The sequence below is a fragment of the Falco punctatus genome (assembly GCF_963210335.1).
Source record: "Falco punctatus genome assembly, chromosome: 3".
Lineage (NCBI taxonomy): Eukaryota > Metazoa > Chordata > Aves > Falconiformes > Falconidae > Falco > Falco punctatus.
Genome location: NC_137582.1, coordinates 57094579 through 57108250, shown reverse-complemented (window position 1 = coordinate 57108250; position 13672 = coordinate 57094579). Strand labels below are relative to the sequence as shown.

Below are 13672 nucleotides of genomic sequence, written 5' to 3'. Positions count from 1 at the left end.
GAGAGACCGAGACCCGGAGGGAGACGGTGGCACCGAGGACGCCGGGCGGGACTGGCGAGCGCAGTTGCTTGGTGTGAGGGGAGGGAGGAAGGAGGAGGGGGGGGGGGGGGAAATAAAAAACAAATAAATAGCATTTTAAGTTATTTAAAAAAAAGTGAGGGACGGGTGGAAGGAGGGCCTTTCAACTTCTCTCTCTGCCCAGCAAGGTAAGGGAGTGGCGGGGGGCGCGGAGCTTCACTTCGCCTTCTCGCCGGTTTCTGGGGAGGGCACAAAGGCAGCGGGTCGGGGCGGCGGCGGGGCGGCAGCGGCGTCCCGCTCGCTGGGTGTCAGTCACCCCGCGGAGCCAGCACCGGGGGCAGCGGCGGGGTCTGCGGGCTGCCGGCGGCGCGGCTGGCCGCGGCCGGTGTCACTGCCGGGCTGCGGGTGCCCTCCCCCGGGTGGGCGCCAGGTCTTTGTTACCGTCGTTTTGGATCGGGGTAGGAAATGACCCCGCGCCGACGGGGCAAGGCGGGGGCGCCCTGGCCGGGCGGCTGGGGAAGCAAAGCAGCCCCTGTGGGCGGGCGGCAGGCGGGCAGCGAAGCCGCGGGGAGCCGGGGGCAGGCGGGCGGGGTGGGCGCAAGGGGTGCAGGTGGTTCTGCCGGAGAGCGGGCGGGCGGCGAGCTCCCCCGCGCTGCCGTGCGGGCGGCCGCCGGCAGGGGGCTCAGCTGCCTCGTCCTCCGTGCCCGGGGGAGCCTTCGCCTGAGCGGGGGAGCGCCGGCGGTGGGCGGCCCGGGGCGGGGGGCGTGTTTGGGGGGCATTTCTGGCCATGTGCAGGCTGGTTTGGAGGAGAGAAGGAAAGGGTGCCGGGTCTTCTTGCCGGGGGGGGGGGGGGGGGCTGCCCCTGTCGCCGAGGGGCGGCGGTGTCCCCTGAGGACGCGGCAGCCCAAGGGGCAGTAACGGTCGCGCCGGTGGGCGCCGAGGGCGGGCTTGCAGCCGCGGCCCTGTGACAGGCGGCCGTTCCGTGATTCCTCGGCCGTGCTGACGGCCGATCGGCAGGTTTGGTTTGCCGTTAGGAAGCGAGGGTAGAGGGGAAAAGACCGGCTTCGATGGACCCAGCGCCGGCCCTGCGCGGCGGCTGGCAGGCTTACGGTGGGCGCCCGCGGCTAGGTACGGCCGGGCGCGGCCCGGCCCCGCAGCGCTTCCCGAGGCCTTCCTGACACCTTCGGAAGATGAAAACTTTGTTTAAGCCATAGGATTTCAGCCGACCCAGAAGGTGGGCCAAGGGCAGCTGTTTGTTTAGGCCTCGAGCCTGCAAATATTTATCTGAATTCTGAAATTTAAGAATTATCGATGGTCAGAGATGTTTGAAGTGCAGGAGACTTTAAATTACTTGATGGAAAAACATTTCCCATGTCTGCTGCTTGTCAGTACATTTGCTTTAAATACCCTCAACATACAACCTTTTTTTTTTTCACTTTTCTATTTGTCTGTCTTTTGAATTGGTGACTCTTACGACTTCTCCACTGGATGATATTTTAAGTATAGTTGAAATAATATTTTGTATTCTTCCTACTTCGTTGATACCTTGTTATAAAGAGCTTTTTAAAAGATAGGAATTAAAGACTGCTGAAGAAAAAAATGCTGTCTTTTATTTCCTGACTGGGAATAACTGAAACATAATATGTATTTTTTAAAAATAATTATTACTGTTGTTTAGAGCTGAGAGTGCATATATCAGTTGTGGATATAGTTATATATGTGATCTCTGAGAGGACAGCCAGAGCTTTATGCACTTTTAAATACTGTAATGCACACTTAAGTTTGGTTTCTGTTAAGGGATATGCCCTCCAAAGAAAAGCAAGGGTGGGTGTTCTATTGATTGAAAAACTTATTACATTGGTGCTAGTGGAATTTAAAAAAAAATAAATTTGAAAGTATTAAGCCTTATCCTGAAGAATTTGCTTATAAGTGCAACAAAAACACTTGTGGAGCTGGTGGATTAACTTTTAAAATATCTCTTTGCAAAGGAATAAGGATTGTGTGAGGGATGTCAGAGCTGTTAAGAAATCTTTATTTATTCCTTATTTTTAACACTTCCGGATTTTGAACATATGCATACTTTTTTCTCATGTATTCTCAAGTATTTCTAACAAAATGCTCCAGAAAGTCAATGAATAATGTTCAGTATCTGCCTACTTGTTTAAAGGGTTGGTCTCTGAACCCTGAAGGTATATTTATACATCTGTTGATACAGATAACAAATACAGTGCATGTTTTTGTTTTTTATTGGTAGTGTTTGTGCAAAACAAATTTTTGGCTAAGGTGTTTAACAGAAAAAGGATGTAGTTATAAAAAACAATATGTATGTACCAGGATTTTTATTAATTTGATTTGGCTGTAGATAATGTAACTATCAGAAATAGCGTTGATTTTTTAGTAAGGCAGTTTTTAAGCCCAGGATGTAATACTAAAGGAAATAAGCAGTAATAGGCAACCTGATCACTGGGCTTTTACTGGGATAATTAAAATATGGGAAGTTTCTTAGGATCTCAGGGACATCACAGATGAAAGGAGGGGTGATCCGTGTGAAAAGTTTGTCTAGGATTCAAAAAAGCACGTTTGGTTCAAGGTCTTCTTAAACACATAACTATTGGCATTGATACTTGGCAGTTCAACAAGTCGTGTTGAAAGTACTTTGCAGATACAAGGAAGAAGAAAGGTTGGTAGTGTAATTTAGGAGACTAGTTACTTGCAATGGGATATAAGGGAAAAACCTATTTTTTAAGGGAAATCTGGAAAAAAACTCTGTACCCTGCAGCCTATCATATTATAAATCCTGGGCTGTTCATTCAGAGTAAAACTAGACTCAGTGTAACATCAAAAACATGCTCTAGGAAATCTTATTAGTAACTTTAAAAAAGGATTGAACGAAAACTTAGCAATTTTCAGTGTTTCTAGAAAATTTCAAGTGGGTGTAGAACTAAGGATTTTACATTCAGCAGTGTAATCTTTTGTAGTATCTTTCATATTAAGCATTTTGGAGTGGTTTTTAAAAGTGCTTTTATGCTTTGTATCGTTCTGTACCATATGTTTTGTATTTAATTCTTTGAATGACCACTGAAGTGCAGCCAACTTTGGGTGAATGTGGCAACTGTTAACTAGCGCTTAGCAACAGTGCACAATAATCAAGACGGGAAGTGAAGAAGAATACCATGTCTAATTGAAACTGCAGGGGGCATTTAGGTAGGTAGAACATAATTAACAAAACCTGGGGCTTGGACATGATATTAAGGCATCACATCTTTACTCTTTTAAAAAGGATTGTGAAATCATTAATGTAAAAAACATTTTGGATTTGTGGTTTTATACCTCGGATGGATAGCCTTTCTGAGACATACTTGTTTTGTCTATTCTTGCATAATCATTTCTCGCACATAATGCAGAAGACACATTTTCCTTTGCTTCTAAAACGGATTCATGAGAAGGAGGATTGTTGAGAAGAACGACAAGTGAAGGCGTAATAAGCCTTGACATTTTGACAATGATGTCTTTTAAAGAATTAGCCTCGTGAACTAGAGTTCATTAGGTATAGTAAGTAATTAAGATATCTCTAATATTTTGAAACAGGTTCCATTGGCACTCTTAAAACAACACTATATGTTTACAATTAATTTTTTGTTATTTTCTGTAAGAATCATTTACTTTCCTCAAATCCCGTCTTGTCATGACACTACTTAAAGTATTGTGAAAATTGTTGCTTGTAACTATTTGTTCAAAGCACTTTTGCCTAATATAGTAGGTCTCTTTTTTTAGAAATTCCAAATCTGATAATTTTGATTCATGCTGTATTCTGTGTAGAGATACAAGACATAAAATTGGTCCACGAATGTATATCCCAAACACATTTTGTTTCTAAGAACTCTGAAAATTTCCTCATATAATGAGAGAACTAGTGAATGAATTTTCAGTGAGTCATTACAGAGATTCAATTGCAACTCTAAGCATGGCTAGTATAGCCCCTGTCAATGGATTCGAACTTGCAGGTAGGTAATGATGACCCAAAACGAAGGAGCCGTGCTGTGAGGATGCTTATAATGGAGAACTATCCAGTAGCATTAGGCTCTTAGTATTTTAACAGAGTAATTAATGGGTTTATAATCCGAAAGAAAAAAAACATAGAATATCTGTTGGAGGGACTTACAGATGACAGAAATTTGGAACAGTTTATTCACAATGGGAACAGCCGAATTTTGTACACGGCTGTTGTTGGCTTGGAAGTATCTAATAGAAGTATGGAGTTCCTTATAGAAATGACAGGCTGGGTTAATGGGCCAAGGCCAGTTGTATGAGTTTCAACAAGGAGAAGTGTTGGGTCCTGCCCTGGGTCACAACAATCCCGCACAACGCTACAGGCTTGGGGAAGAGCAGCTGGAAAGCTGTCCAGTAGCAAAGGACCTGGGGGTGCTGGTTGACAACTGGCTGAATGTGAGCCAGCAGTGTGCCCAGGTGGCCGAGAAAGCCAACGCCATCCTGGCTTATATCAGAGACAGTGTGGCCAGCAGGACAAGGGAGGTGATTGTCCCCCTGTACTTGGCACTGGTGAGGCTGCACCTTGAATGCTGAATTCAGTTTTGGGCCCCTCCACTGCGAGAGGGACACTGAGGTGCTGGAGCGTGTCCAGGGAAGGGCAACGGGGCTGGTGAAGGGTCTGGAGCACAAGTCTTATGGGGAGTGGTTGAGGGAACTGGGGTTGTTTAACCTGGATAAAAGGAGGCTGGGGCGAGGGAACACTATCACTCTCTACAACTACCTGAAAGGAGGCAAGTGGGTGTCAGTCTCTTTTCTCAAGTAACAAGTGAGAGGACAAGAGGAAATGGCCTCAAGTTGTGCCAGGAGAAGTTTAGATTGGATGTTAGGAAAAATTACTTCACCAAAGGGGTGGCAAATCCTTGGAACAGGCTGCCCAGGGAAGTGGTTAAGTCACCATCCCTGGAGGTATTTAAAAGATGTGTAGACATGGCACTTAGGAACATGGTTTAGTGGTATTTTTGGCAGTGTTAGGTTTATAGTTGGACTTAAGATAATCTTAAAGGTTTTTCCAACCTAAAGTAATTATTTTTGTTTTGGGTGACTCCTGAAGCCATGTCAGATGGTTTCTGTTGTCTTACTCTGTCATACAGTAATGTCACAGCTTCTGTGGGGTTCTTCGGGGATGTGAGAGGCCACAGAGAATTGTGTAAACGAAATGTATTTAATGTAATTTTCATTGAGTTAGCATTTTAGGTTTCATGGCACTTCAGAGTTTTAATTAAAAAAACTCATATGCTTGATCTGAAGATCTTATAGCACATACTGTCAAATGCTTTGGTTAATTTGCATTTTACTATTTTTTATTGCAGTTATACTACAGTAATTAATATTCATAAAATGTTAAAGATGGTAAGAACTGTATGTTGTGATATAAAATCACCAGATGAGAAAGATGGTAGGGAGCAACTGGAGTCAGTATGACAAGATCTGATAGAAACCTTCAATTACTATTCCCCATGTAAGGTTTTAGAGAGGTTATTTTGAGGTAGTTTTTCAAACTGATGGAGCTATGAACAGCAAAACAGCGTGGGCAGACTTAAGATACTGTTACTTAAGAGATTACCAGACATCTGTTGTAGTGGTTCCATGAATAAGCATGGAGTGACTAGTTTTATAAAATGCTGTGCAAATATCCTTCTGTTCTCTGCCTTCTATCTCCATCACAGTCTGTAATTAGCTCTTCTCAAGACCGTTGGCATGATCCGAGCAGAGCACTTTGAGGCAAGTGAAAAAGTTAAGTTACTGAATATAAGTGCAGTCTGAAACACACTCTATTAAAAAAAAAAAAACACCACTATTAAAATGAAGATTCATCTGTGCATCTCACCAAAAGTAACAGGACTTCCCTGGAATGTACAGTGTTAAGTTGTTAAGGTTGGTTAGATGGTTGATTATTTTCAACCGATGCATTTAGGGTGGCAAATGCAATTGAACATGTTGCTAGTATTTCTGTCTTTTTTGCGCTGAATTCTGCTGCATCTCCTTCCACAGCACCGATTTCTCTGTTGAATGGAGTACACACCACCAAAATTTCAGAAAAATCAGTAGCCTTCTTTGGAAGACAGTTTAGGCTACCGTTTTTGTCTAGAACCATATAGAATTTTAATTTGGCTTAATAAAGAAGTATTAGTGTGCATAGGAAATGTTTTCCGTCTAACATTCTACATATCTGAGCGACATGCCTATGAATTAGGCTCCCCATCTTCTTATATAATGGTACCTCCAACTTAAACTGGCTTTCTTGTAGTCTCTCAGGTCTCTAGACATAAGGAGACCTTTTCTGGGAGTTTGATAGTTAAATTATGCTGTTAATTTGATGGTATTTTTTTCTGCCTGTTAATTCCAGCCGTCTTTTAAAAGATAAAGGTGGTTCATGTGCAATTCTAATGCCAGTGCTCAGTGAGATTGTGTATGCTCTGAGTTGTATGGTGTCTTCCTTGTGTTATCAGTCAAGAGTAATTAGTAGTGTGTTTGGAAATTGCTGCGTGCCTCATCCTCCACAATCTTCCTAGTAAAGAGGAAATGACCACTTTTTAAAAACTGAGAAGTGGCACAGCCTCCTTGGCTTAGTGAGAGCTGAGCTCTTTGGCGCTTCCTCCATCGTACCCACTTCAGAGTGGTGGTGTGGTGGTGGGGAAGTGCCTCATTCCCAACAGCTGAGTTCAGCTGCCTCCAATGGTATAAGGAGTCTAGGGGAACTACCCTTTTATACGGGAGTCACTGGTGAGATAAGGACGTTCACAGCACAGTTTTATAAGCATTACTGTTGCCTACCCACATTACCGGTATCTCGGGTTGAAGAGCATGTGTGGCAAAACCTTGTCTTGTCTTGAGGGTTGGTAGTTTGCGATTTGCAGAGACCCAAGCGCTCAGTTCCCTGTCCTGAGCCTTGTGTCCTTCAACTGCTGGTTTAATACTTTGTTGCTATTAGTTCTCTGCTTACTGTCTCCTTGGTGCTAAGGTGTGGGTTGTAATAGTGTTTTGCAGTGTACGATTGCATCTCAGTCTTGTCATTCAGCAGATGGTTTCATCTACTTTTACTGCTTTTGTTCCTGCCTTACTGACCTTCTCCCTGTGGCTTGTCAGGAAGCCCCCCAAATTCAGTGTTCCTTTAGAGCCCTAGGTGGCTTTATTCTCCTGTCCTTTCACACTTTCAGTCCGCTTTGAGAACAGCTGTTTCATAAAGCAAGCTTAATCTTCTAGTTTCTTTAAACCACTTACACTGAATCAAATTCTTAGTGCAACTAGGTGATTTCTTTGAGAGGACTGAGAATTAGGTCTTGGTTTTTACAGCTACAGTGCCCTTCACTGCATCAAGTAAAGGGAAACGGCTTCCTGCCAGTCATGTTGTATGTGACATTTAAGAACATGGGGGTTTCCTAGTCTTGTAAAAAACGCTTTCCAAACTTATTTGTATAGATGAAATGTTAAGATGTTGTTACTCTTTATAATCGTAATCTCTTGGAAGGAAAATTCTGGTTGTGAGAACAATAAGAAATTAGTTGGATTAGCCAAGCGATCAGTACCAGCTCCTAGAGGAGCAAATTTGAAGAAAACCTAAGGGAAGGGGAGGGAAAGGGCAAAGCCATCCAAGAAGACTTTAAAGCTTCGGTTAGAGGCATACAAAACTACTGACGGAGTGTTTAAAAACAGAAGTTCAGAGTGAAAAATATGCGTATCTTCGCACTCTTGATTGCAGCAGTTTCAGCAAATTTTGAAGGTTAGCTCTTGCCAAATCTCTTTTTTTTTTTTTTTTTTTTAATAGGAGACTCATTCCTCAGCTTCCAAGCTTCTTGAGGAAGGGGAAGATGATTTGTCTGCCAGATTATTTTACCTTCTTCCTTCAAGTCCACAATCGTGATTTTAGCAGATGTAGGAGGCAAGCTGGATTTCAAGGGCATCAAGATTAAAACGTTAGCTGTCACAAGCTTTTGTGTCAAGAGCTATGGAATCTTTCCTGTGAAACAGCAGGACATCTAAACATACAGATGTTTTTTGTTCTTTAGCATCAACTTAGTAATACCCTTCTTTCTTACTACGTGCCTGAAGTGTTTTAGGAGCTGAATAGAAAATGCATAGGCAGTTGCCTCTTCCAAGTCCTCTAAACTCTAGACTTGACAAACTGGGGAGTGCATGTACATATATATATGTGAAAGAGAAAAGGACATGAATTAGAAATGCTGGGATCTAATATCATAATGGCCCAATGTCTTAATGGGTTATAGGATTCTTTTTCTTTAATGATTGTTTGGCTGAGATGGCTTTATACTGGTCTGAACTCTAACACTGTGTTCACAGTTTATATCTGTGTATGACTAGACTAGGAGTTCTCGGTGTGTAGTAGATGTGCCACTGGTAATGTTATTCAAAACAGTATGCCTCAGAAGCTCTTAAACAAAAGCCACCATCAAAAAACCCACTTTAATTTTAAACAGCAGATGTGACCTTGTGGCAGAAAAGCCTGGGGGTGGGGGGAAACATTCTCCTGGCTGCTCACAGCTATCATAATGAACAGTGTTTGCTTGCTGACTGTCCAGCATGTTTGTTTTATTGAGAGATACCTTGTGCCTGGTGGCTGATGGATGCTCAGTTTTCATCTGCAGCACCGCTAGCTGGCTTTCTGTCAAGCTTGGCTTTTGGGGTGATTCCAGTTATGATGTGGATCTGGTGTAGAAACAGGGAAGCTGTGCTTATGATAGGGGTTAAGCACTCCCCTACACAGTGCAGCACAGGTTTTCAGCTCCATTTGCTGTCACTGTAGTAAATACATTTCTGATTATGTGTTAAGGCCAGACAGACTAACTGCTGAGTTGAACTTACGAAGTTGCATATGTGTGTTGCCAGAGTTCCTCCTGCTGAAAGAGGCAAATCTATATAACCTGTAGGTTCAGAACAGTTAAAAAATCATCCTAACATTGTTGCTTTGATGTCTGTTTAAAGTGGGGGGGGGGGGGGGGGGGGGGGGGGGGGCGGAAGGTTTGCTTTTGATCACCATGTTTAAAGGATGCTGTCCCAGCAGTGTAATAAATGAAAATCGGAACTGGGATGTACTTTTGATAAAAGACAGTATTCTTCCAGGTGCTTTTTAATTAAATTGTCCTGTGAAAGTGGGCTCATCTTTGAATTGAGTAACATGCAGTTTGGGGTCTTAGGGCTGAAAAAAGAGAGAGGTTTGCTACAGATGCTGCATAGTTTTGATACTTCTGATGTCTGATGATACTGGTATCTTAAGCTGGTGTTCTCAGTTCTGATTTGCTGTATAAACAAGTACAGCATGAACCTCAATGTATAACCTTGACGTATGACTGGATCTTTGCTTTGTAGTTCACTATTAGTTTGTCCAAATTGCAAAAACTATGTATTGAGAAACAGATGAGGTATTTGCATGGATTAAAACATTTAATTTTCTTTGAGAAAAACTCTGTTTTGTGCCTCGGACTTTTTAAGAAGTGGAACTTCAGTTCTTGATTCATTGTAGTATAGCTGAGAATTACTGAGAACCTCACATTTAAATTCGACAGGTTAGTATGTCAAAACTATTGATGCAGATCAGCCATGAACCAAAATAAGTCAGTAGTGTTTCACTTTTACAAGATTTCCAATCTTTGGCCCTTCTTTGAGTGGGAGGTTGGAATAATTGACCTTCAGAGGTCCCTTCTAACTCAAATTACTCTGTGATTCTGTTGTTTGTTGCAAAGTGGGGTAGTATAAAACCTGTAAGACTAGGCAGTATTAACTATTGGTAAGATACGGCTTCCTGAAGCAATTAATCTGGCTCAAGGACTTTGCAAACATACTCAAGGAATAGGCTATTGGCAGCATGAACTGTTTTAGTAACCTGCTTTCCACTGTCTTTCTGGCCATTTTTCTGCTGTGTGGTAGATGCGCTTTCTGTTTGTCATCAGAAATACATGCCGACTGCATATCCAGTCACACACATCAACAGAGAGACACAGTGAGTTCTGTTACTCACAGCTGTCTGCAGGTCTTCCTTGTCATGTTACTGGATGGCAACCCAGAAATGGTCTGGTGGTTGAGGCGTTGCTGGGCACGTGTTAATAGGAGGGTTGCAAAGCTTGAGTGACTCCATAAGAGATTGTTTGGCCTGTCTGGGATGGAAGGTTGAGCATCAAAGAGTAATAATGATGCCTGATGAATTGACATTGTTGTATTGTCTAAAATCAGTCTTTCTAGATTGATGCTTGTAATGAAACATTGTACTCTAAGGAAACTTAAAATAAGCCTAGTACTATTGATTTTAAACCTTTTTTCAGGACCAAAATAAAGCATGCGTAAAGAGGAGATTCTTGTTTATGTTATTTCAACCAATCACTTCTACTTATTTTGTTAATTGGTGGGGTTTGGGAACTGCTGTTCTCAATTACATGCCCTTGTGCCTCTTTCTGATAACTGAGTTGTGTGTGAACATTTGTTTTATTTTTCTGGACATACTGATTTTTATGTGGTGATTCAGTATGTGGGTTGTAGTTTCCCTCTGGTTGCCATATTCTAGCTGAACATATTCCATATGTAGAGGAAAAGCAGCCAAGCATGGAAAGAAGAAGGGGGTTGCCCTTTTTAATTCCAGTTATGAAAAGGGGAATGGAGGCTGGATGTCAACATACCTTTTCCTGCTCCAAATGATTATCTGAGTAAACTGTGGGAAGTTCAGGTTTTATAAAAAACACAGCAAGGAGGAAAGAAGAACTAGAATTTGGCAACTAGAGATCAGATGTTTTAGGAAGAAGTTGACTGGCAAATTAACAAGGGCCAGAGAGCAGAACTACTTTATGAATCCTAACTAGTCCTTTGCACCAAGGACAGAAAATGAGGCCGTATGCCTGGAAGGAGGCTGGCCTCAGGATGAATTCATTAAAACAATACTATCCTCCTTGTTGCAAAGTACAGTTCATACTGGGAGGGACTGATAAATTTCTCATTAAAAATGCTTGTTGAAAATGAGGTCTATTCTGTGTGTTGTCACAGTGTCTTTCTGATCTGGAATAAATCACATAAACTGTGTTTCTTTCAACCAGTGTGCAGAGATAAGAGAACATAATGGTGAATCTTCTGGTGTCCATACTGTCATGACATGTGCCTGGAAAAATAGCCCCAAACTATGAATACATAAGGAGAAAATAGTTTAAGAGAAATGTCTTCTTTTGAAATGGGTTGATGTCAAACTGGTGAGTAAGCAGTTAAATGCAATGCCACCATGTAGCCATATGAAGGATAATATTCAGATTGTGATTTTCTTTGTTTTGGAAATGAGGCTTGCAATGACCTATCTGCAGTCATTACTGGCTTATCTATCCCTGATGTTTTGTAATTCCTTCTCTGTTTCTACAGGTAGACTTATTTTCACATAACAGAATTTTTAACTGATCATCACTGTTCTTTACCATTCTATTCCTTTTCCCATCCTTTATTGGAGAAAAGCACTAGTATGATTTTAATAAGATTTCTGTGTTCAACTCAACTTTGGGTTCCATTTCTGCTACTGCTGAATTACTTGCTATTGGGAAAACATGTTTTTGTAACTTTAGCTCAAGTTTAGTACATCTCACCAGAGCAGGTCAGAGGTAACTGTGGAATGTTTGTGTGTTCTGAACATGGCCGATTGCTACTATGTTCCATGGCAAAAAAGATCGGGTTTCGTTTGGATCATTTACAGGTACATGCTTTATTTTGCTGGAGAATTGCCTAGTTCAAGGTAAAGAGTCAAGTTAAACTTAATGTAATAACAGATTGAGTTAGAAGACCTAGAGTTCTAAACTAGCAATTTGAGAGCTAGAGAATCCATAGAAAATCTGTTCGTGATTATTTATTTTTTTTTATTTTTTTTTTAGGAAAAAGATAGTGGAAAGCAGGCTACTCTGACCTCACTTCATAGAATCATAGGATTATTGAAGGAGATCTGAGGTAAACTTGCATCCTTTTGCATTTTGACCAAAAAATATGCAATATGTCTGGAGATTCCACATTGGCCAGGGAATACAGAACTTGCTTTGGACACTGAAGAAAAACACGATAGCATATTTAAAAGGGGAAAAGGAAACAACCTTTCTTTCCCCTCTTATGTGGTTCTCTCTCTTTTATCATGGCAGAGTGGTGTGAAGGACGTACATTTGTGAATGTGAGAGAAAAAGCCTCTTCTAAAACTGATAAATGCTTATGCAAAACTACAATGTAGGTTATTTCCTGTAGGGTGCATTATGTACCAGCCCATAAAGAACATAGGGCTTCTGTTGCCATGGTATATTTCACACCATTTACACTGATGTTCAAAAGAAACAAAACAGTTGTAGTCCGTAAAAAAATTTAATAGGCCAAACTACTAACATGCATTAGAGAAAAATTGTATTTTTATCATGTCTTATGTAACCAAATCTGAATGTGTTAGAAAAATGGGTATATCTGTTCCTGAATAACTCTGGGATAACTACCATTGCCAGTCTGATCAAAGAGACTAGTTTCCATAAAGATCTGGATTTCAGTGACAGGCATCTCACTAAGCTGTGAAGGGGCAAGGAAAGACAGCTGTAAAAATGTTGATGTTGGCCATGAATTTACATTTCATTTGAATGCTTGGGATGATACTAAAATGTGGACTTAGGTTTGCAGAAGACCTGGTTTTACTTCCGAATTCTGCCACTGAGAGAAGACACGTGGCTTCTATGTACCTTGGTTTCCCTATCTGTAAACCAAGGATGCTGGTTGTCCTGTGAGTTGTTTAGGCACTGTGTTACAGTAATGATTAGCCATTACAGTCTTCTGTGGCTAAGCCTACAGGATCTTTAGTTCAAGTCTCCTGTCAAGATCTTGGGCTGCTAAGCTTCATCAGTAAGCTTTACACACAGTAGACTAAACTGTGTTCTTTGCATACATAGAAATAGTTATTAATTTGGCTTCTGTGTTCAAACATTATGTTTAATTTCTATTAACTTAATGTTAATTAGTTGAATATAAACATCTCAATCTCTGGTTTCCCTGTGAGATCTCGTCGCTATATGCGGAGAGCCGGGGCAGCATCTCCACCACAATGACTTTGTGGTGAAATGGGTTTGAAAGTCCAAGGCCCTTGGTGTGTGAAGCAGCCTGTGGCTGGGGCTCTGTTTACCCACTGTAGCGGTGCTAAACAGTATCTGGGTTGGTGTTAAAGGAGTATGTGAAATAGCCAGTGAAAAAAGGCTGGGCTGTGTTTCACAGACGGTCTTCAGCTGGCTAAAGCAAGTGGTAGTTGAGGGGGGAGTAAATAAGGTGTTTGTAGACCGCATGCTATCACAACCTTTCCCCTCCCCCATACCCACTCACTCTTTTTTTTTTTTTTTTTTTTTTTTTTTTTTTTTTTTTTTTTGGCCATATGTTTTAGTAGTCTGTGTCAGTGGTAATCCTGGCTCTGCGCTTTTAAAGGATGATTACCCGGTTTGTTGCCGAAGTGAGACTTTTTCTTCCCCATTTAATTTTTGTGGTCATAATTGTAAACTTTTTAAATTATTTTTTTTTATTTTATTGCAGATTACTCTTTGTATGTCTGAATTTAATCACATCTCTGTTTTTGCAGCCTGCTGGCCTGTAAGCAGTTTGTATTGTAGGGGCTCAG

At 41.6% G+C, this 13672-nt stretch overlaps 1 protein-coding gene across 7 annotated transcripts in view; it reads left to right on the top strand.

Annotated features, from left to right (window-relative positions):
* GREB1L (GREB1 like retinoic acid receptor coactivator) overlaps positions 1-13672 on the top strand; it is a 144861-nt gene continuing 131189 nt past the window's right edge. For 5 of the 7 annotated variants that reach the window (XM_080380421.1, XM_080380420.1, XM_080380423.1 and 2 more), the window contains exon 1: positions 11919-11991. The gene's annotated coding sequence lies outside the window, so the exon portion shown is untranslated. Of the gene's footprint in view, positions 72-120; positions 207-11918; positions 11992-13672 lie in introns of those variants that run through there. The other 2 variants (XM_080380415.1, XM_080380416.1) reach the window with 2 other exon arrangements.